The sequence below is a fragment of the Haliotis rufescens genome, unplaced genomic scaffold (genome assembly GCF_023055435.1).
Source record: "Haliotis rufescens isolate VD_foot unplaced genomic scaffold, xgHalRufe1.0.p SCAF_6, whole genome shotgun sequence".
NCBI classification, from domain to species: domain Eukaryota; kingdom Metazoa; phylum Mollusca; class Gastropoda; order Lepetellida; family Haliotidae; genus Haliotis; species Haliotis rufescens.
In genome coordinates, this window is record NW_025964334.1 from 3,279,741 (window position 1) to 3,307,255 (window position 27,515).

Sequence of the window (27,515 nt, forward strand, 5' to 3'; positions counted from 1 at the left end):
GACACTCAGCCCCAAGCTTCAGTTCACCATGAGACAGTGACTAGAACCGTGGAGGAGAATCTGTCACAGGCTTCAGTTCACCATGAGACAGTGACTTGAACCGTGGAGGAGGATATATCACAGTCGTTAGTTCACCATGAGACAGTGACTTGAACCGTGGAGGAGGATATATCACAGGCTTCAGTTCACCATGAGACAGTGACTAGAGCCATTGAGGAGGATATATCACAGGCGTTAGTTCACCATGAGACAGTGACTAGAACCGTGGAGGAGGATATGTCACAGGCGTTAGTTCACCATGAGACAGTGACTAGAACCGTGGAGGAGGATATATCACAGGCGTTAGTTCACCATGAGACAGTGACTCGAACCGTGGAGGAGGATATATCACAGGCGTTAGTTCACCATGAGACAGTGACTAGAACCGTGGAGGAGGATATATCACAGGCTTCGGTTCACCATGAGACAGTGACTAGAACCGTGGAGGAGGATCTGTCACAGGCTTCAGTTCACCATGAGACAGTGACTCGAACCGTGGAGGAGGATATATCACAGGCGTTAGTTCACCATGAGACAGTGACTAGAACCGTGGAGGAGGATATATCACAGGCTTCGGTTCACCATGAGACAGTGACTAGAACCGTGGAGGAGGATCTGTCACAGGCTTCAGTTCACCATGAGACAGTGACTAGAACCGTGGAGGAGGATATATCACAGGCGTTAGTTCACCATGAGACAGTGACTCGAACTGTGGAGGAGGATATATCACAGGCGTTAGTTCACCGCACAGTTTTGGCCACTCACTCACTGACAAGAATGCTCTGGTTGGTGCAAGCCGCAAGTTGCAGCTTTAACATTGACTGACAACAATCATAGAGCAAAGTAGGCTTTGTGACATGTGTACCAGGACGGAAAATATAATGTTCGATATGACGTCATATGCTTGTCATGTCACAATGGAGGCGTCATTCGACTCTTGCTAAGACGTTGTTTGATCAACATTACAACATTCAAGGCCTCAGTAAATGTTTCAAAAGGTGGAGGACATTTCCAAATTTGACGCATCAGTGACAAAAATGGTGTCCGATGCAATTCCTTATTTTGACTTGTGCCATGTGTTCTCATGTTGTTTTTTTTCAGGTGAATAGTTGACTTGCCTTTGCATGTGTGTGTGACGGGTGCCATCCGGCAAGATACGCTCACCGTTTCGCGAACACCTGGTATCATTACTACTTGATAGTGAACACATGCTCATGATATAGTCAGAATTGTACAATCAACTCTGCTTTATGCAGAATTTCTATTGGATATGGAAAGAGTCTTGTCGCTTTATTATTATTATTATTATTGTTGGATGACATTATTGATTTGTGCTCATTGGCATCAAACACATATACAGTAAACTACGTTTATAACGAACACGCTTATAACGAACTGACGGATATAACGATCTAAAATTAGTGGTCCCTTTGAGCTCGTTATAACTGTAATTTACTGTACTGTTATACCTGAGAACACGTAAGATATACACAAGAAAGGGTTAATATTTCATCAATATTTATTTTCAACAACGAGCGATGATCGAGTCAAAGTATAAATTGAGTTTTGTTTTTTATTTCCTGATTCAATTTGGTGTGAAATGACATTTTAAACTGCAAAGCCCCACATGAAACTACTTGAGAGAAGAACTTTCATTATCATTTAAAATAGTAGCGGATGCAGAAACATGGACTGTTCCTTATAATTTAATCTGATACTGACACATGTTGAAGCTTTAAGTACATCTACGTCAGTTTGAGACGACAAAATGTCAACTGCATCCTTTGAGTTTTCGTTGTAATATAGACAGATCATAGCAGCACATGTGATGCAAGGCGTACAGACGGAAATGCTAGTGTTACACTGAGAGTAACAGAATAGAAAAGAACAATTATTTCCTGCGTTGTATTTTCGATCTTTAGAATTTCACTAAGAAATTACCGGCAACGTATTTGGGGTTATAATTCGGTAATTGCTCTTTGAAATAATGACCATTCATGATTTTGAATTCAAATTCTGTTCCAAAAGGCAGTGAGCGTAACCCACTAAAGCAAATATTGGACATTAATAGCAAGGTAATCTGGAGTATATAACAAGGAAAAAGCATTAAGCTGCGCTTATAAGGTGGCTGCTATGTCAGCTCTTGTTCAATCCATCCTTCCTTGAGAGGGTCGTACTTCATGGCAACGTCGCCTGCAAATAAATATTGGACACGCATTGATTAAGCGACTAGATGGATATTTAAGCAATTAAATAACTCCTTTAGAACAGATTTCTGTCATGTGATGGATAATACAAAAATACAGATACTAGTGCTGGTTTCAGGCAAGCTGAAGGCAGTAGTGAATTCTGAGATCAAATTATCAGTTTCTTTCCATTTTTAACACCTCAGGTTTTTTCCAGTCGATTATGTCTCAGTTTAAGGCAGTCAACGGTACATAGTACCAGTTCAGTGGACGTATGCAAACTTTTAAGGCACTTCTTGATATTCTCAGAAATGTAAGGCATTCGTCAATAGGCGTTTTTTATAGAAGAAAATGAACGTACCTTATGTTCGCCTGATGGAGACGGCCTTTTGGTTGAAACTACCAAGGTTGGTATACCTTCCGGTGCTCTCGCTTATAGCATAAGTGTTTCCCTCACTGCTTGCCAGCTCCCAACTGAAATCAAGAAGGTAGAAATTTAAAGAACACCAGTATGTGTCCACGATGAACAGTCAATACACTGATGGTTGATCCATTGCTCGCCCTGTACCTAACATAGCCCAGAGTTCTTTATATTTTTGATGGTGTATGAAAGCTAAAACCACCACTTATCACAAACATCTATATGAATATATGAATATATTGTGTTTGTTTGTTTTTTAACATCGCACTCAGCAATATTCCAGCTATATGACGGCGGTCTTTAAATAATCGAGCCTTGACCAGACAATACAGTGATTGACATCATGAACATCGATCTACGCAATTTGGATACGATGACATGCATCAACCAAGTCAGCGAGCCCGACCACCCGATCCCGTTTGTCGCCTCTTACGGTAAGCATGGGTTGCTGAAGAACTATTTTATCCTGGATCTTCACGGGTCTGAATATATTGTAAATACAGTGTGACACATTCCAGGTTGATTTGTGTAAAATGGATTTACTTACTTTCCATGGATTACAATGGCTGATTGTGCCCGGTTTTTAAAGCCTTTCAAATCCGCTATGTCTGCCGGGACTTGTACACAGTCGCCATTAAGATCGGCATTGCTGTACAAGATAACGTTGATTTGTGGCTGAATGGTGCTCTAAAACCAGAGGATGAAAAAGTGAGAACATTTTAAATTACAGGCATACAGAACTGTCCACATGTATTTAACTATGTTGCCCATGTTTTAGTTTAGGACATTCTATATATTTTGAGATATGAGGCCACCCCACAAACTCCAATATGGCCGCAAAGAGGAATGAAATTTTAGTATATTTCGTATGAACTTGACCCACAATCTATATATATTATTTTGGAATATATTTACCAAACACTACATCTGTGTAGTAAATAACTTTATCATAACATACTATTTATCTTCATTTAGGGAATCTAAAGTGCGAAACAATTAAAAACAATATGCATTTCTGTCTTCTTTGGCAAACCTTTAAGACATACATCATTAAAGCCAATTAGGTATTCCAATATTGTTTATTCGTAAGGTCAATTAACGAATATTAATAAATGTGTTTTTTTATTTCGTGATACATATAGGCCACTGCTTAATTAGTACACCCGCTTTGCAAATGTGGTGGCGACCTTGATCACATTTAATTGTCCCTAGCCAACCAATCCATTAGCTATTTGCCGCATCTTTCAAAAACTCAAATTTTGTTCTTTAAATATACTATTGGTGTCATATGAGTACATAATATTGGTATTGTTAATTAGCCTTCATGACGTATGCCTTAAAGATATTCCGGAGAATAAAGAAATGCACATTTGTTTCACACTTTACATGATCTAAATCAAGATCAATAGTCTATTATAACAAAGTTATTTATTTGACAAATGTGGTGTTGGGTAAATGCGTTCCAAAATGTTCATATTTCATTATCTATTTAGGTTGTGGGTCATGTTCACAGGAGATATACTTGAATTCCATTCTTCCATGGCGGCCATATTGTATCTTTTGGGTTGCCCTATATCTGGAAATATTGGGAATGTCGTAACCTACAACTGTGCCAAGTTTCATGCTTTTGTCACAAAGTGCACACCTGACCCTATATCTGTGAAGAAACGGCTGCACTATTATGTTTAGTTCCTATTGTACACCTTGTCTTTGAATCAATCCCTGGTTCCAACGCATGCTGATTAAATGAGCATAAAGAACTTAAAGTTGAAGTAATGAATCCTAATCAGGACTGATGCAATACAGCAATAGATATTCTCTTAGTCATTAGTCTAACTAAATGCAGAGATTCTGTCCTACCATTCTCACTGCAGGTGTTTGGAGCTTTCAAACCTGAAAAAGAACATTATTGAATTATCACGTGTCAAGAAGGTAAATACACGAAGGTGAGGGTAGGTGAAAATGGGCTTTACCGGCGCGTTCATGATCTTTGCACTTCTTTAGCGACGTATCACAAGACCAAATAGCGTCCATTCCAATTTGGAATGAACGTTGGAATGCTTTGGAAAGATCGCTCATTCCAAACTTTCCAAAGCTTGGAAAGATCGATCTTTCCAGAAAATCCAAAATTGGAATGGGAACATTTCCAAACATATTTTCAACACTGGAAATGTTTGGAATGACTTGGAATGGTTTGGAATGGTTTGGAATTGTTTGGAAATATGGTTAGAAGGAACAAGTTAAAATATGTTTTATCAGTAATTTGAACAATAAAAAGACTATGAATTAGGGGCTTTAGGGGTTGCTTATATAGTAATTTTGAAATTTTGAGATTTGGAAAGAATGCCAAGAGTGGGTGGGGGACGAACTAAGGGAGCTGTGTGTGTTGGGTGGTTGTTAGATAATTTATTTTGTGGATTTAGGATTGATTCTAGTGTAGGTCCGGTTTTAAGATTTAGGGTGGTCTGTAGTGTTTTTCGGTGTGGTAGTGTGTGCAGTGAATGAGTACGTGTTCTGGTGTTTCTTGTTGTTTGCAATGTGGGCAGTTTCCTGTTGTGTGTAGATTAGCTATTTTACGGTGATTATTTAGTTTGGTGTGGCCTGTTTGTAGTTTAGTAATTATTCTGTCGATTTGTTTTGGATGGGTGTAGTATTTTTGGTTTATTTAGGGGTTTTTTTAGTACTTTCCGGATTTGGCTATTTAAGTTTTGGTATATATTTTGCCATTTTTTGTTGATTTTTTGTTTAGTGAGACTTTTGATTTCTGATTTTGAGCTGGGTAAATTTAAGCTTATTTCTGGGAGTTAAAGGGATAATTTTGCTGCTTTATCTGCCTTTTCATTTCCAAAGATTCCTACGTGGGCGGGGGTCCAAATGAACTCTATTTGTTTACCTGCCCTAGTTAAGTTGTTTGAGCTATTGGGTATTTGATTTATTAGTTTGGGGGTGGTTTTTAGTGTTTTTATTTTTGAGGGCTTGTAGTCCACTGAGGGAGTCGGTTAGGATGAGGATTTTTTGTTGTTTTTTAGATTGCTGATTGTGTAGTGCTGAGACAACTACTGACTGATATAGAAGATCTAACGTGCGCTTTCCGACTGCAGCGTATTTCGCACACGGGCCTGGCCGGACCATTTAGTTTATTCCGAAAAGGGTGAAAGTGGTGTGTGCAACCCAAGAGGGGGCTTTTAGGGGTTGCTTATATTGAATTTTTGAGATTTTTAAATTTGGAATAAATGCTGAGGTGGGTGGAGGAGGGAACTAAGGGAGCCGGTAGAGATGGGTGTTTGTATGTTTATTGGATTGGTAGATTAATTAGTTTTTACATGCGCTTAATTAGGTCTGTTTGGCTATTTGAGTTTTGATATTGATTATGCCATTTTTTGGTTATTTTTTGTTTGTTTACACTTTTAATTTCTGATTTTGAGATGGGTAGGTTTAGGCTTATTTCTGGTATTTTAAGAGATAATTTAGCTGCTTTATCGGCGCTTTCGTTTCCGTAACTCCTACGTGGGCGGGGATCCACAAGAAGGTTATTTGTTTGCCTGCTTTTGTTAGGTTGTTGGAGCTTTTAAGTATTTGGTTTATTAATTTACGTCGTTTTGGGGTATTTTTGTTTTGGAGGGCTTGTAGTCCCCTAAGGGAGTCGGTGAGAATTAGGATTTTATTGTTGTTTTTAGATTGTTGGTTATGCAGGGCTGAGGCCATGCCCATAAGTTCGGCCGTGAATATAGATTGGTTGTTAGGGAGTCGGTAAGATTGTGTGGATATAACTGGTTGTGTGGTATGGACTCCGAAGCCTGTGTGGTTGGAGATCGGGTCTGAAGATCCGTCAGTGTATATGTGACACCCATTTGGCCAATTTTCGTGTATGTATGCAAGTGTGGTGGTTTTAGCTATGTTTGGGTCGGTTGTTTATTTATTTGGTTAGCTAGCGTTGTGTCTATTTTGGGTATTTTGAGTTTAGGGGTGAAGATATTTGATTTTTTGCAGTTTTGTTTAAGATTTTGAGTTTGGTGTTCATTGAGGTAGTTAGTTATTCTTTGGGATATTGAGGTGAGTAAGGGGTGTTTGCGAGCTAGAGTTTGGTTTCTTGGCCTAATGTTTTGGTTAATTATGAGACAACTAATATGTCTCATGATTAAGTATTCGGCTGGATGGCAGCTGCCATTTAATTACAAAACAGACAGTCGTCTAGACGGCTCACATGTAAGTGCGCCGACATGTGCCTAAGATCATAAAATGGACAATCTTTGGTAACATCTAATTTATTGTTGTCTCACGCCAGAGCTGTGAATAATTCTGTTCATTGAACAATTGGAATTCTGGAAGTTATCAATAATTGTTTTACTTAACATAAGATAAGATTGTCCATATTATATTATAAATATTAACCATAATATGGATTTCCGAATATATAAACGACTCCAAACGTTGATATTTCAGACAAAAACAAAGTCAGCTGTCTTTTAACGTTCAGGGGAAAAGGGTTTGCTTTCACAATTGAACATTTGTTTTCACCAAAGGACAAACAAATCAAGCCAAAAACAGTAAAAATACACATATTTGGTTAGCGACCGTCATTATACAGCGAGGGGGGAAATTCGTCTGCTCTAACTGCCTTCACAAAAACATTCCAGCCCTTAATTACCGAGGCAGCTGTGACGTAGTTGTATTACATTCGCTGCGTTTGCAGCATATAAGATGTGTAATCTGTGGAGTGACTAAAGTAATATTACGGTTGAAATCTTACTTGCATGGTTGTTTTAATAGAAAACTTACGGTTTAAAAACACAATTGTTCTTATATAATGTTTTTAGGTTTGGTTTATAAATACAAGAGAAGATATTTTACACATATAAAACTGGTCGAAAGTACAGCTGAACAATAGAAAAATAAAAATAGGAATTGTGAATAGTGACAAATTTTAATTACATCACCGTGTCAATAATTATTGATTGATTCATGTACATGTACACAGGAAGTCGGCGCTGTCGGAGGCTTCAGGTAAATAAACATCGTGGTTTTATGACGGGAGATCAGACGAACCGTGAACCAGGGGCATGCGACGTAATTACACCTAAAGGTGGTAGAACCAGGGTATTGTCTCTTGGACTGGCTAATTGACCGTACGAATAATTGGTAAATATATTCGTTTTGACACCCGTGTTTCATGCGCATCCCGGCTCATAAGCAGAATACAGACAAATGAGGCCCCGTGATCAGCGGAGCGTGAACAACATGGATGCCGCCTTTCGGCCGTACCGAACCGTCAAGCTGCGATCTCGGAACTGAATCCAATTGCAAGCGGAGACAAGATTACTTCCCTTACCCAAACATGATCGTTGCTCAGAAATGTTCAAATCTATCTTCAGTAAATCATGAAATTAATGCGAGCATGACATTTATGCGAAAAATGCGATCGTCCCTCTGATTACTTTAATATGTTTCATTTCATCATGATAAAAAAGTTAGTCACTTATAAGGTTACCACGTTGAAAATGGAAACGATCGTTAACAAAAACAACAAAATGTATTCTCTCATCACTCAGCCTAACAGTGATATAACTGCAAATTAAACAATCAAGTGCGCTCAAGTATTACACATGGTGGGTGGAGGACCAGGGGCACTTTGAGTTTGACAGGTGTCATCAACTGGTCAAGTAACATCACGGTTTGTATATTCACGTTGATTGGACAGTCTAGACTGGCGCCAACTAATCATGACGGCGTCTTCAGAACAGAACAGAACTTTATTTCTCCCAGGTTTAGGCTTACGTGGATAACGGAAAATTTTGTTTAAGTGATAGCACATTTGTAATTCAATCTAATATACTTTCCTTGATTAATTATATGGCTGCGGTCGTAGATCCGGATGTATCTAAATATGCTCAGTATATACACAGGGTTTATTGTTATACTATTAGGATTAATAGATACAATTGAGTATTTATACCCTTGATCATAAAGTTAGTCACTACTTTCACACTTTTGATTTGTATGATTTGGGTTATGATTAAATTGACAAAATAAGAAATCATTCCGTGTATATGTGTATTATATATTGTACCCCAATACGTAATTAAATTGTGTATAAATAAGGACACTAGGTTAATTACTGTAATTGATTATTTGATAAACATATTCACATTTAGTTGTGTGATATGTCACAGAGGTAACAATTCATAACAACTAATTGTCCCATTTATTTGGTTTCTATCTTTTATATGAAACAAATGCTATAACATGGGGTGATAAACTTCATTGGCAATAGACGTAGCATATAATTGTCCACATGAACAGTCTACTCTGTTCCAGATATGTTTGTTCATTTTGTCAGCATTTAAATCGTTGCATTCCTGGCTCAATGATTCATTTGACGAAATCTTGTTCCCTGTTTTGAATTACCGTCAGATAGTTCCAGAACAGTTATAAAATTTTCAGCCCTATGTGTTGCGCATAATTCCGAGATAATTTGAAGTTCATATTCTTGTACGAACACTTATCAAAATTCATTTATACCTAGTACTATTATGTACATATGTATATTAGTTCAAATTATAATAATGAGGCCCTCTATATTCTCGAAACGGTCTTTGTTCTACAACAACCGTACGTCGGTATGGGAAAACAAAATATATTTGTTTAATTGTTCAAAGTTCAAAGTCAATGTCATATGATTACTGACAAGGAAGATAAGAAATTAAATATAAAGAGTAGCCACTTTAAATGACAGAATTTCTTTTAGTTAAATTTGCTCATGATTTGGTCTTTTCGTGGTACATAGTGCCAAAATACTCTTAATTATTTACTTTTATGTCATTACTAATCTCACATAAGGTCAAAAGTTGTACAACTTTTAACAGATATGATTATGACATGTTGTATCGAAACATTTCCAAACATTTCCAAACATTTCCAAACAAATCCAAACAAATCCAAACAAATCCAAGCTTGGAAATATGACCTTTCCAAATATTGGAATGGTCATAATTCCAATTGGAATGGTGGTATTTCAAAGTTTTGGATTTTTTGGAATGGATGATATTTTGTCCAGTGTATATGCAGGAATGTGCGTTTTTGCGTACGTGCGTGCGTGCGCATCAAATTCGCTTGCATTTTATATTACCTATGCACAGATCTGCTACGGACTTAAACGAGCCATAGCCATTTGCCATGTATGACTACAAATAGATATGGGTCCCTATAATCGTGATTCAACCGACCTCTTTCGCAACGAAATTGTTATTTATTTATTTTATTTATGTTGAACGTGGGTAATAAATAGAATACCACACTCTCTTTAGATACCCTCTTAACGAAACTCACGAACTTTCTGTTGTATATGACCTTGCTTTTGCTAGGTCAGATACAATAGAAACACCACTCGTTTCGCAAAGCTGGTATCTAACGAAACTCAGTGTAGTATACTGTATATCTCAATCCTCATCTCTTCTGATTGTTGAAATGTTGAGCAAAATTCCGGTCCTGTGTCTCAACTTAGACATTGATGTAGCAATCTGAATGGTGATTTGCTTAAAGTTAATTTGCCTGACATAAAATCTTACTCTTGTGGTTGGCTATGCTGAAATGCTTTTCACTATTTTCTCGAATGTAATAAATTTACCTTAATATGACAACCTTTATCTATTTATATTGTGAATATAGAGCCTCATCCCTATTTAGTATCAAAACCTGAAGAACAAAATAATTGCTTTTTCAAATTAGTCCTCCAATTGAAAGTGAACACAAACATATTAATATTTAAGACAGCGAAGTTAAGGATTTCAACTTCTTTGTTATGAAGAACACAACGTTTCGAAATATTTGCTTACTCCATAGATGAATTATGGAGAAGACAACGTTTCGGAATATATGCTTACTCATTCATCAGGTAAATCGCATGATGGAGGAGTAAGCATATATATACTCCGAAAGGCTGTGTTCCTCATAAAAAAGAAGTTGACATCCATAAATTCTCTTCTTTATGTGTATCACTTTTACATGTCATTCAAAGACTAGATTTATATTTATTTACCTCTACTTCTCTACTGTATCGTGTCTTCCTAGTTGCTTGTATATTTAATATAAACATGGAATGTCAACGCCTGCAGAATAATTAGTTCGAGTATCTGCCGAAACAGATTCCATTGGGCGTAAAGGCAAAATAGCGGTGAACATTATATGAATGGATCACTGAAAATGACTGATGACATCAGGTGTTCGCGAAAGAGTAAGCATGTCCTGCCCTACCGGTAACACTCTCTCACATCATTTACAAACAAAGGTAAGTGTTTGTTTGTTGCCTAACGTCTCATGTTGTTTGTCGTACAAAAGGTCTAAGTTATATATGTCCTGTATTAATTTCAGTATTCAAAATGTAAATAGAGCTCGGTACGTATTTTCTAGCTTTATTCCCCACCTGAGCACTGAGAATATCCTTCTCGTTGTCAAAGACACAACAATATAAACATAGCTTATGCCCTAAAATAACCATAACAGGATTAAATCATAAGTGAACAATACAGAAGCTCATATCAAGGATATGAGGGATGAAGAAAAAATATACTTATTATACTTACCAAGGTTTGTTGATGATCGTGATATCTTGCGTCTTGCCGGAGATGGGGTAGCGAACAAATGTCTCCAGTAGGCTTTATAGTAGCGAACATCCGGGTATCAACGCCCCTGCCCGTCTTAAAGATCCTGGAACCACTTCGAGGCTTATGCTATTAACCAATCGGGAATTATCTTATTTACGTATTTTTATAAGCAGCATTCGGTCAATTTCAAAATTTAAATATCCTCCCACGTTATAAACTTTGTACCAATAAGATTGTTTATGTGACTACTAGTATCCAGTCATCTCCAACCTAATTTAAAGGGGCACTGATCTAACGCAATTCCCCGGACTGGTTGTTGCCTTTGTTATTGTTTTTTTCCCCGTGAGTACCCGGATGATACGCAACGCAACTGAACGTGACCAGAGACTGCAAGGACAGCTAAATAAATTTTGAGGCTGGAGGCAATATTTGTTTTACGCGTTTTTGCATAAACACTGATTGGTTAACTGTGATCTATAAAGATTTCGACAAAGGGCGCATGTTAATTAATTTCTTCAGCCTAAACAAACAGACAAAAAGAACAGCGGAGCTCATCGGATGTCGTCATTTGGAAATACCCAAGATGGTTATAGTTTAATACTAAAAAAAGTATCCATGCAGTGAAAGCATTTTCGGATTTCGGCTTGCGTCGACAATACGATTAATACTCCCTTGTTGTCATCCACGTTTTCTCGTATAACCCTACACTTGTGTATTTGTCGTCATTCACTTGATGCTCAGTTAATGAATTTATTACAGGTACAATTAGTGGTAGCACCACTTAGATTACCTGACAAAGGTTCCAATTTGGCATTTATTGTGTCTGGGGTAATTATTCAATCTAAATCCAGGTTTGAAGTGAGGTGAAATGTGTGTTATGTAATATGCACGTGGCAGCCCAGCAAGAGATGAATGATCAGTTGATTTACTTTTTTTTGTAAATCAACGGATCGTTCCTAGTCATTAAAGGATTAACAGACAATACGTTGATTGATTTATCACTGTTATCTTGCACAGTGGATATGTCAAGAGTGAGTGTTTACATGTCTAGGTTTACTAAAACAAAGGGAATACACTCATATCATGGCGTGAAGTGCCGATGTAAAAACAACATACTTTGTTCAAAGGGTTAACTGTTAATACGTTGATTGATTGATCATTGTTATCCATCACTCAATGGATTTTTTAGGAACCGTGGACGTTATGAAAATAGTTGTCACGTGGGCTTTCTCAGCAGACCATTGAGACTTGACACCTATGTGAAACACCTGAAACAATCCAGGTGATCAGTTGAGAAACGAACACGGGTTATAATATCCCGAAATGATATATATCTTTTAAAATATTTGATTGTTACTGAGACACGTGACATCGAATAAGTTTCTTTGTACAGCTGCAGACGAGTGGAATATTGTTCCTTTGTGTGGATATTCACGGATACATTCTTCGAACAAGGAAGCTGCCTAAAATTTATACACATAAATTTGGTAGGTTGTAATTATGATATTTGCATTTTGTTTTCCTTCATTTGAACCGATTCGTTCTTGTTTCTCTACGTCTTGGTTGGGAAATTCTTCAATGAGCGATAGATGTTGTTTTCACATGTCTATTCCTTTGTAACCGTGTATATATTACCGTCAATTTGTAAAATGTGATTCTCTCAGGCAATTTATAAAATGTGTAAATATTTCAGTCATTTTGACTAAAAAATCTGTCCAGATTGATTAAGACGATCAAAAGGGCCTACAAACATCACAACAGATTATTATGTAGGATTAAAAGCCAAACAACATGGAAATGTACTTTTCAACGTAACATTTTCAGTCTCTTGGTGATGACATTAAACATCAAAATTTTTGGAATTCGTTATCATAATAATACAGATGGAAATGTTTTTCAGTCACTTCGTAAAATAACTGAATATTTAGACGTTTAATAAATTTGTTACACATTTGACAGTAAAAAATATACACACTATAAAAAAAGCAATGCTCAGGTGAAATATTTACTTTGTGTAGCAAGTCAAAATAGTGTAAACGAAAATCGCAAAATTACCAAGCAAGTGACTTATCAAAACTTCGTCACCATTACCGATGCTACCCACAAAGATACCTACATTTCCTTATCATCTCGAAAACTGTATTTCATTTTGTTGATCAGTGTGACCATACGCCCTTATTACTACCCATAAAAGTGACTTATGCGTTTAGGAATGGCGCAGCAGAGGTCGCGAACTAGTCTAGATTTCTGCTATACATCCGGGTACTCACTGGGAAAAAACAATAACAAAGGCAACAACCAGTCCCGGGGAATTGCGTTAGATCAGTGCCCCTTTAAACATAATAAGCAACAACAGGATGCTCTGTACATTCGATGTGGAGTCTCTTGTGTCAGCCTCGCTTTCGTCCCACACGGAACTGCGTTCACACATACAACACTCATACTCGAGCGTGTATTCTCATGCATTCTTTTATACCACCAATAATGTTTCACACATTAGTATATGTAGCGATGGAATATGGGAGTCAGGTGTGTCAAAGTTGTTTCGAAATAATTATATTCAAAGCTGCTTTCATATGTGACTTATGTCAGATACTGCTGTAAACATTTACACATTTACCCCGTACAGGCAAAACATTCATTGGATTAATCTCTCTGTAACAGTTTTGGACACAACAGTTTAATGCATAGTGTGAACAGAAACGACAGACTTTTGTTGCGAGACGACAATTCATATCATTTGAATCAGACAGAAAGTTATATGTCAGTAAGTTATTTGTGTCAAATACGGTTTCTTATTATGGTAGAAAACTTTATGATACATGTCGGTTTGGGAACGAAGGTAACAGTGGAAACACACCCGTGAATATATGGACATGTAATGTACATATCTAGTAACTGAAATTGTCTTCAAAAAGGTAGGTAGTTTATCAAGAGTCGAAAAATGGTTTTTAATGATCATAGGCTTGAGTGTGTATTTATAGGATAAAGCACGACTCCGAGGTTATGCTTGGGGATGTAAAACCCGAGGCGACAGGGGAGAGGAAATGTAAGACCGAGGGCGAAGCCCCGAGGTCTTACATTTCCGATCCCCGATCGCCGAGTGTTTTACATCCCCAAGCATAACCGAGGAGGAGTGTTTTATCTAGCTTAGAAACCGTGGGGAAACTCGGGTTTTTTTGCAATAAAATGCCAAAATTTGCTTTATATTGTCCTGAAAAATTCGAGTGTATGAGAACTAGGTTTTGATTCGCTGTACTGACGTAAGTTATAGAAAGTTGATCAGATCACGCATGTGCCGATTATCACGCACTGCACGTGCAGATTGCTTGTACTTGGGAGAGGTTTACAATCGTCATGTCACGTGACAAGGACGTAACCAAACATATCCCAGCTGACCGGATTATCACGCACTGCACGTGCAGATTGCCGACACTTGGGAGAGGTTTTACAATTGTCATGTCACGTGACCAGCTTCTTTTTAAACGTGCGCATTCCCACAGTAACCACACACTTTTACCGTGAACATGATGAGCGACGAGGACATCTTTCTAACCAATGCTCAGAAAATGGACGCTTTCTACTACTCACCATTAGCGAAACACTAGGCAGACAGATGTTTCAGCAATTTCCCGATAGGACACAACACGCTTCAAGGCATAATCAAGCGACTGTGTCGGAATGCAGGAATCGAGGGAAAGCGAACAAATCACTCTCTCAGGGCAACATCCGCCACCAGACTATACAGAGCCAACGTTGATGGGCAACTTATTTTCGAGCAGACAGGTAAAGCAACATTTTACGGATTGAAGTTTTAAAAATATTTTTACTTCCAAATTGGTGGCAAAGATAACATATAAATTATTTGTGGGCAACTATTTTGGAGTAGTGTTATCATATGAAAGGTACAATTGACAGCGTATATGTTTCAGGCCATCGAAGCGAAACTGTGCGCACTTATAAACGGACATCCGAAGATCAGAAACTGCTGGTGTCGGACATCATCTATGGTAGGGGAAAGCAGAAAAAGTCTGTTACTGCCACTGCCACGAGACCATATCCAGATGATGCTACTGCGCCGCCGTCAGTTGCTACTGCTACTGTTACTGCTATTACGTCATCTGCAGCACCGCCAACAGCCGTTTCCAGTGAAATTGTCTCTGATCACGACTTGCGAGAAAAAAACAAAAAAGACGCTTCGCGGAACATTTGTGTCACATTCAACTTCAGCTGAACTGTAAATGGCATGGTTTATGGCATCTCAGAATAAATATTGAAACACGTGTCTGTTGATTTATTTTAAAGAACTTATCCGCTACCCCACGCCTGGTTTGCGCCATGGGTCAGGTTAATAAATATCTTGGTAAAACCTCTCCAGTGACGGACAGGTCAATAAACAACCTGAACAACTCTACCAGTAAGGGACAAGTTAATAAATCTTCAGTATGGACCTCCCTCTGATCAGCAAGTATACTTGTTGGATAATCAGTAGTGAGCGGTACATGCAGACTGGCGGTCATTCCACGATAGCAATGCACCCACGAAACAATAGACATAATTTACCCTAGGTTTCTTACATGTGATAAATATCTTGGATTGTTATTATCTTGATATTTGTCATGGTCTAATCGTGTCAATCACGCATCCGTTCAGGCAAACAGATTCTCTGTGGAATTATAAAATCGCTATACTGCTGCAACCTTTACCCCAAGATCTGTTTTATTCCAAAGTCAGCCCACTTTTACTGTATGGTTCTGAAGTATATGGTGTTTGTAAATACCAGGAAACAGAAGTTGCACAACAGTTCGCGTGTAGACATTTTATTAAGCATTGGTGTAAAAAAATCAATATGACAGGATCACGTTTGGTAAGAAATGTTACAATTTCTTAACGTTAGACTATGATAATGGCAAGACCAACTGGTCATCAAAAGTAACACACATTCTAATCTCAACTGGTTTTGGGTACAAAAAGGAACGACAATCAATAGATAACGTTGTTAGCTTCATATCTGAATTAAAGCTTCGTCTAAAATCTTCTTCGGAGTTAGATTGGCACGCAGCCCTACCATCAAGTTCAACATTAACCCTTTATGGTGCATTAAAACTTCATTTTGGCTCAGAATCATATTTACAAGAAATAACTAAATTTAAGTATGGGACTGACTGTACTTGCTATGTTGAGGTGTTCCCTATAGCTTTGAATTGAGACTGGGAGATACAGAAAAGAGCTAAGACATCAAAGGTTGTGTTTGTAATCAGGGAGGTAGTTGGGGTGAAATGGGGTTTAACGTCGGTCCAAGATTATTGCATTTATATATTTATATATAGTGTGTGTGTGCGTGCGTACGTGCGTGCGTTCGTGCGTGTGGCTGCTTGTACTAGTCCGGGCTGATGCCGGTTATACTGTGCATCAAGCCCATAAAAATGCCATGCCGCAGTTTAACAATGAATACCCCACTCAGACACAGTATAATGACTCCGAGCACCGAGCTTTTGACACGGGCAGACGCTCTATCGCTAGACCACGGAGGCGGTCAGGGACAAGTTTTTGTTTTGATTTTGTTTAACGCCGCCCTCACCAATATTCCAGCTATACGACGGCGGTCTGTAAATAATCAAGTTTGGACCAGACAATCCAGTGATTAATATCAGGAGCATCGATCCACGAAATTTGGAAACAATGACATGCATCAACCAAGTCAGCGAGCCTGACCAACAGATCCCGTTAGTCGCCTTTTACGACAAGCATAGTCACCTTTTACAGCAAGCATGGGTTGCTGAAGACCTATTCTACCCCAGAATCTTCAGGGGTCCAGTTTCACGTGACGTCATGGCGATGCATACCATGGAAATTATAATACATATGATCTTATAATTATCAAAAGGTTTTATTTAGGTTGGGCTTAGTTTATCAATTGGAAATATATTTCAGTTAAAATTATTTTTGTTAAACCGTTTTTTGATACATAATAGAAAGACGCCCAGAAATATATTTCAGACCCGACTTGCCAAAGTATTCCTCATGTAGACATTTCGGAGGTTTTGGATTTGTTTTGGTTTCAGACTAATCCCCGCGTAGTCTCTCCAACCGACCTCAGAGTGTATACGTATTAACTAAAACATCCCCCCTTCCATTGTCATCCCTTTCTGAGCTCTAACATCCTATACTCATCTCTGTTTCATTGAGTGATGAAGAGCCCGACGACAACTTCATAACCGAGGGTTCCTTTATAGAGTGAGTGAGTGAGTTTGGTTTAACGCCGCTTTATACAGTATTCCAGTTATATCATGGCGTGCCAGCTTGATGTGAGAGAAAAGCTCGAAGTGATGCATGTCTTAGACGTTTATCACTTTGGTGAAACCCACGAGCACGGGTATGGTGCTGACAAACCCAGAAACAGAATCGGGGCGAGCCGGGATTCGAACCAAACATCACAGGTTTCTGGCGTGCCCAAGGGACGCAGCTATGCACAGAGAATAACGGCGCCTTAGACGAGTGGGCCGACTGTGCCCCCTCCATTTTAGAATGTATATTTCATCTTACATAGTATTTGAGTAAAATTCGTTCCTGCTTCGCGTAATAAGGAAATGTCCATATTTCACTTAAATGTAAGGAGTCTACAATATAAACTACCTCGTATTTCTGAGCAAATCTCGGAATATGACATAGTATGTTTTACAGCGACACACATTGATGACCTGAAATAGTGAGTGATTGAGTGAGTTGGGTTTAACGCCGCTTTTAACAGTATTCCAGTTATATCGCGGCGTGTCAGCTTAATGTGGGAGACCTGAAAATAGACCTTTATCATGCTCCCAATAGGTGGGATAGGAATTGTTTTCGTGGTGGTATTATTGTATAAATTGTATCGTTTCTCGGCATTGTTGTACGTTAAACGTAAGATTTAGAATCATACAATTATGAAAATTTGTGTTTCGAGGTTTTCTTGCCTCAGAAGAGAATATTTTTATGTGCATGGTACAGACCACCTAACACCCCTGTGTTGTATTGGGGTTAACTACAACACTCACGTGAAACTGCCCTAGATTATACGCCTTATGTTCCTCTTGGTGATCTTAAGGGAGATTTACTCATCATCAACCTACATCATCTGCACGATAGTTTAGTCAGGAAGAGTTAACGTAATGTAATTAAAGAGCCGACATGTGGCGCTCGGCATTCACAAACTCTCCTTGACCCTATTGTTATCAGCGACGATTGTAGAAAGAGTCGACTGTTGTTGACTTCAGCATGGATATCGGTGACCACAAGGGGCTTGTTGTTTCGCTTACGAACTGCATCGATATGAAAATATCATATGTAAGAGAGGTTCTGATTTACAAAAATGGTGGCAATGCTAAGCTGCGAATCAGCTGATTGGATGCGTTTGTTTAATAGCTGCGAGTCTATTGATTTAATATGTGATATTTTTCTGTCCACATTTTAAACTGTATATATAAGCTTATGCATTCCAAGCCGTGCTGTTACAATAAGGCCAACAGATATGAACTACGTAGAGAAATAAGAATAAGAGATCGACTGAGAAAAAAGCTAGACAAGCATGCAATGAAAGCGATTTTAAAGAATATAGAAAACAAAGAAATACAGTAAATAATTTGAAGAAAGCTGGCAAGGAAAACTGTTATCTATACTGAGACGAGTTATTATCTACACAAAGAAAACGGTTCTAATTATTGGAAACTTCTACGTCACTCCATCAAAGAGTCTGGAGCCATCACCGTGATCCCACATCTGGTTACTAATAACAACACTGTACTTGAAGCATTTTTTGATTTTGTTAAAGCTGAAGCTCTCAATGATTATTTTACGTCAGTTTCCCATGTTGATGATAAAGGCGCCTCGCTACCACCATTTGTTAAACTATGTGATCATGAATTGGATTATTCCGTTTAGAAAATCAAGAAATAACATATCTTATAAAGTCCCAACCGGTAAATAAAGCAAGCGTTCCCGACACCCTGAGCCACAGATTACTAGAATATATATCACTATCCATAGCGTATCCGCTTATTATTCAATATTTCTCTTGAACAAGCCCAGTCCCATCGCAGTGGAAACAAGCTAATATACTTTTTTTTACACAAAGAGAGATAAATCCCACCCTTCCAACTACTGGCCTATTTCACGGTTATCTTGCCTTGGAAATTTTATTTGAAAGACTTATTAAAAGAATGTATAATTACTTTCTAGAGAATAAACTATTTTCCAAATATCAACCGAGATTCATGCCAGATAGCTGTACTACATAGCAAGTGATTATAATTTACCCTCACATTTGTAATTCGTTTGATGATCATAAGTACTTTTGTATGATATTCTGTGACATTTCTAAAGAATTCGACAGGGTATGGCACAAAGGTATATTGCATAAACGTCAACATTATGGTATAACTGGTAAATTATTAGCTTCGTCTCGTAGTCATATGTCAGATCGTTGCCAAAGAGTATTTATTAATGGTAGTTTATCAAGTAAAATATTCACCAAAGCAGGGGTCCCACAGGGCTTTGTATTGGGGCCGTTTCTATTTCTAGTTTACATAAATGATATTACTGACCAGCTTCAAAATGTTGCAAGGTTATTCGCCGATGATACATGCGTAGGAACGTCATCTAATGATATGGTTTTAATTGAAGAAGGTCAAATCCAGGCCTTCGCTCCCATTTATCTGTGGGCAGGCACATGGCTTGTAAATTATATTCCATCTAAGATAAAATATATGCTTTTTTGTAACAAACAGGTACGGGATTATCCAACGGTTTGTTTTTCTAATAGTGCCATTGAACATGTAGAAACTCACAAACACCTGGGGGTGACTTTATCTCAAGATACGAAATGGACTGCACATTTTTCAGTTATTGCCAGGTGGACAGGGAAAATGGTTTCAGCTATGCGTAAACTGAAATATGGTCGGTCCCTTAGGAAGGTGGAATATAATTATTGACCATTGATGTATATGGTGTGTTATACAATACATATACTTTGTGACGACATTGCACAAAATACTTGATACTTGAAAGAGGCCAAGACTTGTTAGCATGAGGAAGATATTTGCAAAACATATTTAAAAATTGCAGCAGCTCTGCGTGCTTTGATGGCTGAAGCAGTACTGAGGAGTATCAGGTTAATCGCCCTTTACAGTAAGAGCGGGAGGGGAATAGATTGTTCTAAAAATATATACCCCCACCTCCAACCCCTAAAGCTACCAGGAATGGTTCGATGAGTTTCCTAGTTATTTGCATGCAGCCCACGGAGTGATTTTGTAATATTACATATGTTTTTAAAAAAACATATATCCAAGCAAAAAAAGGAATTGGGTTGTGAACAGGCACAGCCTCCCTTAAAGGACATTTAACAATTAAAAAGAGTAAACTGTACATAAAATAATAGATTAAGATTAATTTACCTACTGTTAAAAATATTATGATGCGAATATACAAGTCACAAACAAATACACAAATCCACACATACATATGTCGGTACATAACCAAACCTGTGAAGCCATGCATATGTAGGTATACACATATATGCTTGTACACATTTACCTCTACATGCCAGTACATACAAACAACTATTTAATTGATGTAATCGTAAAGAAGACACATTTTAAATCTTATTTTATATCTTTTAGATTTTGCAATAACAAATGAACAGATTGTACAATAGCAAGGCTAGTATCTGTAGATGTTGTAGCATTTCCATATATTACTGAATCCAAGTCATATCCGTTTATATAGTAGTACATATTGTTCTGAAGATTGCAGTAGTTACGACATGAAAAGAAGTAAGGTGTAGGATCCTCATAATGGATCCACGGGAGCAGGTAGTAGACTCATGGATATGTCTATGATATTTGCGTGCATTGAAATCACTGTATCCTAAGCTGAGCTAGGAGTGGATAATTTGACAGAAACGGATACCACAGTCTAAGTTAAAGCCAACTATTTTAGCATTTTCTCGTGTGGTGATACATATTACATATGATAGTTTATCCTTAAAAGAAATAAGAACAGGGTGGTTGGTGATTCAAAGGAAAATTAAATCGTTTCTGCTGGTAATTTGTTTCGTTTATTTCATTTATTTTTTAAGGTTAGCCATCACAAACGCTTTCACATTTTTAATCGGGTAATACACACTTCCCACATTTATATTTCTTAATTGCGTATTTCATCATGTACACAACAATCAAATGGATTTTTTTTTTAATAATTGTTGCCACAAAAATCGAACATGATAGTGACAATCATATTAACAAATGTTGACTTTGGGACTTGAGAGAATATAAGAATATAATATACCATTTGCAAGATGGATGTCAGGATTTTGGGCTTAGAACACGTGACTGTACACCTTTAAACTCCGACGTGTAAAGTTTCATATTCTTTTTTTTTTATATTTAATGAAATAAAAGCGACAAAACCTTTTCCTTATTCATATATATCTCTGCATAACACTGAATCGATTGTACGATTCGTACTTCACCATGAGGATGTGTTTATGAATCACTGTCAAATATTTGATGATAGCACGTGTTCGCGAAAAGCTTAGTATTCAGAATAATTATTATAATTATATTTCTGCATATACCCTCTCACATAATACATATATTGCAAATCAAACCTTATCTTACAATATCATGAGTGTACACAGCTAAAAATGTTCTAGGGTGTTTATCCCAGTTCTGGTCGCTAGTCGGTAAGCGCAGATTTAACGCGACGGCAAACGTGTGAGGGCGAGTGCCTGAAAAATGACATATATTATGATGAATAAGCTTTCGGAACATACTAAATTTAAGTTTCTGACAAATATGTACATAGGAAAATTTCGCTGTCAAAATCCACGTGATTTTGTTCACATTTCGCACATTTTTCTCCAATTCGACCGTTTAGTTTGTCTTTTTAAATTGCGTTCATGTCCTTCGATAACAGGTATAATTATCAATAACTGAGGTTAATTTTGCTTAATTATTTTGGTAAATAAAACTTGTAGAGACGTTTTTATGCTACATGTAGAAATGCATCGCCCATGGACAGGCAGACAGTGGTCACTTCTACGCGTAACTACGTCCCCTACTGCTTACAGTACATAAACAAAGTCTTCATTTGCCTTTTTCAGTCATTAATTTACCCATGTCGGTTCTGAGCGCAAACATTTAGCGAATTTCATTTGAAATGTACCCAGGAATCGATGCTATGCATACCCGTGTTATAAATGAAGCAGTTATCGTTCTTCCTAAACATTGCCTCGAAGTGGGGACCAACCGGTAGAAAAATGTTCGAATGGTTAACTCTTATGTTAATGTAAACAATAAAATTGCTTGGAATCGGAATAAGTTTTAAGTCGTTTCAATCTTAGGCAGAATGCAAGAACTGTGTTAATCTTTCAGGATCTCACAGTAAATGTGTCATACAGTCATCTGTTTACCTCAACCCTGAACCTTCAGCCAATAAGGCAGTGGGTGTGCACATTAACACTCGAGAGTGTTATTTCCGCTACAAAATCTACGAGGTTGGACGAGATAAAAGTCCGTCGCGGATTTGAAGTTTGCTCCTGCAGTTAAACGGACCCGTCACAGCTCTTCCAGATACAGATACGTCAACATCGTTGCTAGAATCCGTGCCCTGAACAACGATGTTATAAATCATCTCACGGCGGCAACTGAGTACACATATCCTGTATCCGAGTTGATACATCTCTCGTAAATGTGCTGAAACACGCTGTGCTATGGCACAGCAGTAGTATATAGTTCACTAATGCCCGTTTTTTAATCTCATTGGCTGATTTCTGCCCGTCATATATTGCAGCCCTCTCATTGGCTTATTTCTACCCGCAGAGTCCCCCTCCCCCAGCCCAGGGTCCCCCCACCCCACCCCAGCACTCCAGGGGTCCCACCCCCACCCAGGAGTCCTACCCCACTTCCCCACCCATTTTGATTTTGAGCGTTGTTATGTAACTTATTCATAATTAAACCTAGTGAATGCTATTCTAGACTTAGTGTATACAATAATAATAAAAAGAAGCCCTAAAATTACAAAGTGAAATTCTCCAGCTGAAAAAAAGAAATAGAGAAAGGATATCTTTATTGAAAGCGTCTCAGCAAAATGTTAAAAGTTTTCTTTTGGGAGATTTGGTGGTTCCATAAGGAACCTGTGCGTACGCTGTACACGTGGATGTTGACGACGTCTTAGATCGTCGTGGATGGTGAGCCAAATACGGTCTTCAGGTAGACGCAGTTGGGGGAATGTCTTCTATGTTCTTGTAAGATTTTGTCTTCATATTTCCATTTGTACAGTTTAATATCGCACATATAGCACTGAACGCAATCGTTCATTCCCGTGTAGAATAACCCGCACCTGGCCAGCTCGAGAGGAGTCTGCTTAATTTGAATAGGAAATTTGTAGTAGGTATCTAAACGATTTTTAAAATACCTGTAGGAAGGATGATCGGGAATGACCATAATATCCGATCCCACTGTCCACGAACTCCGACAGCTATCGGCATCCAAACATTTACATCCGTAGTCGACACTAGCGTCGCAATCCGCGCTTAAATCTGGAGAATCCATTTTCACGTCCGATATCTCCAACAGCTCGAGCCGCAAATGATAAATCCGCGATGACGGTCCGGCGATCAAAATCACGTGACCAGCCGGATAACAAATGAACGTACTATGCCGGACAATCACATGACAGTTCCGGGTCAATGACCCGCACTCAAACCTACATCATTACCATGGTAGCAATGTCCCCTTTACCTATAGCTTTGGACATCCTGACAACTTTGTTCCCGTGCCGTCTATACGTTTTCAAGAATAAACATACATCGATCATATTGACGGGGCAATAGATGTATACATACCTTACTCGTAATGCAAACACGCATTACCTTAAAGCACTACGTTACGGTATATATCTGTCAAAATAACTCGCGAGCGTTTGTCCATAACGTTACATCCGTTGTCTTAAAGGGGACAGTATAACGGTGTTAGTATTATAAGAGGTAAACCCTAGAGGTCTACAGGCATTGTCTCGCGGTACCGCTGTTAGGCCTTAAAGGTCGGCTCTACGTATAAAATCAGAACTCGTAGCCCAACTGTACGAGTATTAAGGGTGACACTGCGACCTTAAGAGGTGTTAATACGCGAAATTACCTCGCCCTCATCATTCGATATCGTCATGGCGTGGTGTCAACGAGGTTGTAAATCGTGGGACCCATATTTCTAGACTTCTCTAAAGCTTTCGACATGGTATGGCATAACGGGCTAATACAAAAACTAAAAAAAGAGCAGGACTTAAAGGCCAAATAAAAAAACTATATCCAAGACTTACTAACTAATCGCAAAATAACCGTTGGTATCGACCAAACGCTATCGGACCAGTGTCCCTTAGAAAATGACACACCCCAAGGTAGCATTCTAAGCCCAACACTTTTCAACGTTATGATTAATGACCTATTCGTTGGAATACCCAATAAAATTTAAACTTCCAAATACGCGGAAGATGGAGCCCTCTGGGTCTGCACTAGAAGCATAAATATGGCTAAAAAATTACTGCAGAATGCATTAAATAAAATTCAAATAAGGGTAAATAAATGGGGTTTCTCACTTAATGCCGAAAAAACCACAGGGATAGTATTCAAACACAGAAATATGCGTGCAAACACTCCCAACTACAACTAAACAACAAAAAACAACAACATACAATTCCAAAAAGAAACCAAATTCCTTGGACTAATCTTTGATGAACACCTCACCTGGGGTGTTCACATTAAAAACCTAACAAATAGATGCACTAAAGAACTAAACACACTACGGTGCGTGACAGGTTCCAAGTAGTGGGGCCTCCAAGAAGACCCTACAATGTCTTTACAAATCACTAATTAGATCAAAAATAGACTATGGATGCCAAATATACAACACCTTAAACTCCTCATTAAGAGATAAACTAAACTCAATTCAATATCAAGCACTCAAGATAATCACACGCACTCAGCATGGCACACCGAGCATATCGCTACAGGCACTAACAGGCGAAATACCCCTGGATCTACGCCGAGAACTTCTAACAATAAATAACTGGGCCTCAACCCAACAAAAAGGCCAAAATCCAACAGATCCTTAAAACTAATAAGAGCCCCAGACTCCAAGCTCTAGCTCGCAAAAACCCTCAATTAACATCAATCTCTCAACGCATGATAAATTACCGAAATACACACAACCTAAATTATTATATCTCTCTCCTCCAGACTAAATAAAGGAACTAATCCAAATATCGCTAAATCCATCACATTTGCATACATTCACGAAAAATGTCCAAATTGGTGTCACATTTCCACAGACGGGTCCTTTGACCCTGGCTCAAAACGCACAGGATTCGGCATCCATATCAACGAACCCCCAAAAGAAACACAATCATATGGGCTCCCAAATGAACAATCAATTTTCACAGCCGAATTAATGGGGATAGTAACAGCCCTATACTGCGATCAAATAAATAGACACCAAAAAACCCTAATCCTTTCAGACTCATTAAGTGGACCCCAGGCCATAAAAAACAAAAACACAAAAAAGCTCCCAAAACTAATACAACAGATAATTAAAAGCGCCAACAATCTACGTAAACTAGATAAAGACATAGAAATAGTTTGGATCCCTGCCCATGTTGGAGTGTTTGGCAACGAACACGCAGACAAAGCAGCCAAATCAGCACTAAAATTAGAAGAAGTAAGCATCAACCTACCAATATCAAAAACGAAATTAAAAGTATCACAAAGGAGAAAGTCTTCCAAAAGTGGCAAAACAACTATCAGAAATCTGATTGCAAACTAAAACACCTGCTACAAAAGCCACTCAAAAAACAAAAATCCATAATAAAATAAATAAAATTGACAGAGTAATATCTAAACTACAAATAGACCACACTAAGTTAACTCCCACCTACACCAAATTAAAAAACCTCCAACCGGTAAATGCCCCCACTGCAACTTAAAAGAAACGCCTGAACGCGTAATACTATATTGCACACATTACCAGCAACACAGAACAACACTCCAGTCCACACTAAATTGCAACAATCAAATGACACTAGCAAATTCCAAACCTATAAAACCACACAAACTCCCTTTAGTCAACACACACACACACACGTGTGGTATTATGGAATTACAGTTTGGTTGGACTAACGAGTCTATGCATGGTCCAATCGAAATCTCGCAACGAAATCGAAATCCGGTTGGTAATGCAGATTTCGGTCGATGGATTTGCAAAGCACATGCACCGCCAACTCGTTGTTAACAGATATTTTCCTAATCTTTTCATGTTTTTATCAAGGTGCTCGCGTGATTTGATGCACTTCGCGATGTAAGACCCGTTTTATCACAATATAAATATTGATTATCGATCAGATCGTCTTGACAGGGCGCCGCCATTTTGTTGGAAGCAAATGCAAGTGATACGAGAGGTAGAATCTGATTGGTCCATAGGAGAGGCATAGAAGGCACATAACTCGTAAAAGCCACTGGTGGCGCTACGATCGAGCCCAGGAATTCCAGCCCTGTTCGGCAAGGGTGGAAACTGGACTTTTAAAGTCAGTTAATTCTCTTGCCTCGGGAAGATGAGCGACAGTGGGGGACTCCTGTGCTCTTTTGTACACTGGTTGATTTGTCGAATATCAGGAGATAGTGACCGCTGGCTGGTCTTATACTACACTAAATAGGAATCTTGCGTCATTTGGGCTTTGTGACTGCACACATGGGCGTGGGTTGTTGATATAGTATCAACGTAATATGTTGCTAATATGTACCTTGTCCATGTTTCAGTTGAAAAAAAAGGAATGTTTCTCAGTCACGCTTTGCGCAGGTAATGTATGTAAGCATATGGGTCGCATACTTTCGCGTGCCACGTGAAACAGGAGAAGCAGTGCTAAAGTACACAAAGACCCATGGTGGATCCTGCACTAGACATTGATTCCTCATAAATAGCTTCGGGGACCGTGATTCCTCGGCTGACAGAATAAATGTTATTGCTATAAGATGGGAAGTTTGGACACGCATGTCCTAGAACACTACTTGTCAGCTTCCCAGTCATGTCAGTGAACAATTATCTTGCAGCATTTTCAAGGTCTCTATTTGCCAAGTTACTGATTGCAGGGTTCAATTACCATACAGCATGTCCTTGGACACGATTTGCCAAGTTACTGATCTCAGGGTTCAATTATCTTGCAGCATGTCCTTGGACACTATTTCCGAGT

At 38.4% G+C, this 27,515-nt stretch overlaps 1 long non-coding RNA gene across 3 annotated transcripts; it reads right to left on the bottom strand.

Annotated features, from left to right (window-relative positions):
- Window positions 1-1,540: 1,540 nt before the first annotated feature.
- Window positions 1,541-22,707, bottom strand: LOC124149808. Of its 3 annotated transcripts, none has more exons than XR_006863162.2 (6): window positions 22,693-22,707; window positions 11,226-11,372; window positions 4,507-4,539; window positions 3,194-3,333; window positions 2,587-2,699; window positions 1,541-2,232 (listed from the first exon to the last, which is right to left on the bottom strand). It is a non-coding gene; the product is annotated as an uncharacterized LOC124149808 (long non-coding RNA). The 3 variants fall into 3 exon arrangements; XR_007218805.1 differs by lacking the exon at window positions 22,693-22,707 and adding an exon at window positions 18,281-18,295; XR_006863163.2 differs by lacking the exon at window positions 22,693-22,707 and adding an exon at window positions 14,838-14,852.
- Between the last annotated feature and the right edge of the window lie 4,808 nt (window positions 22,708-27,515).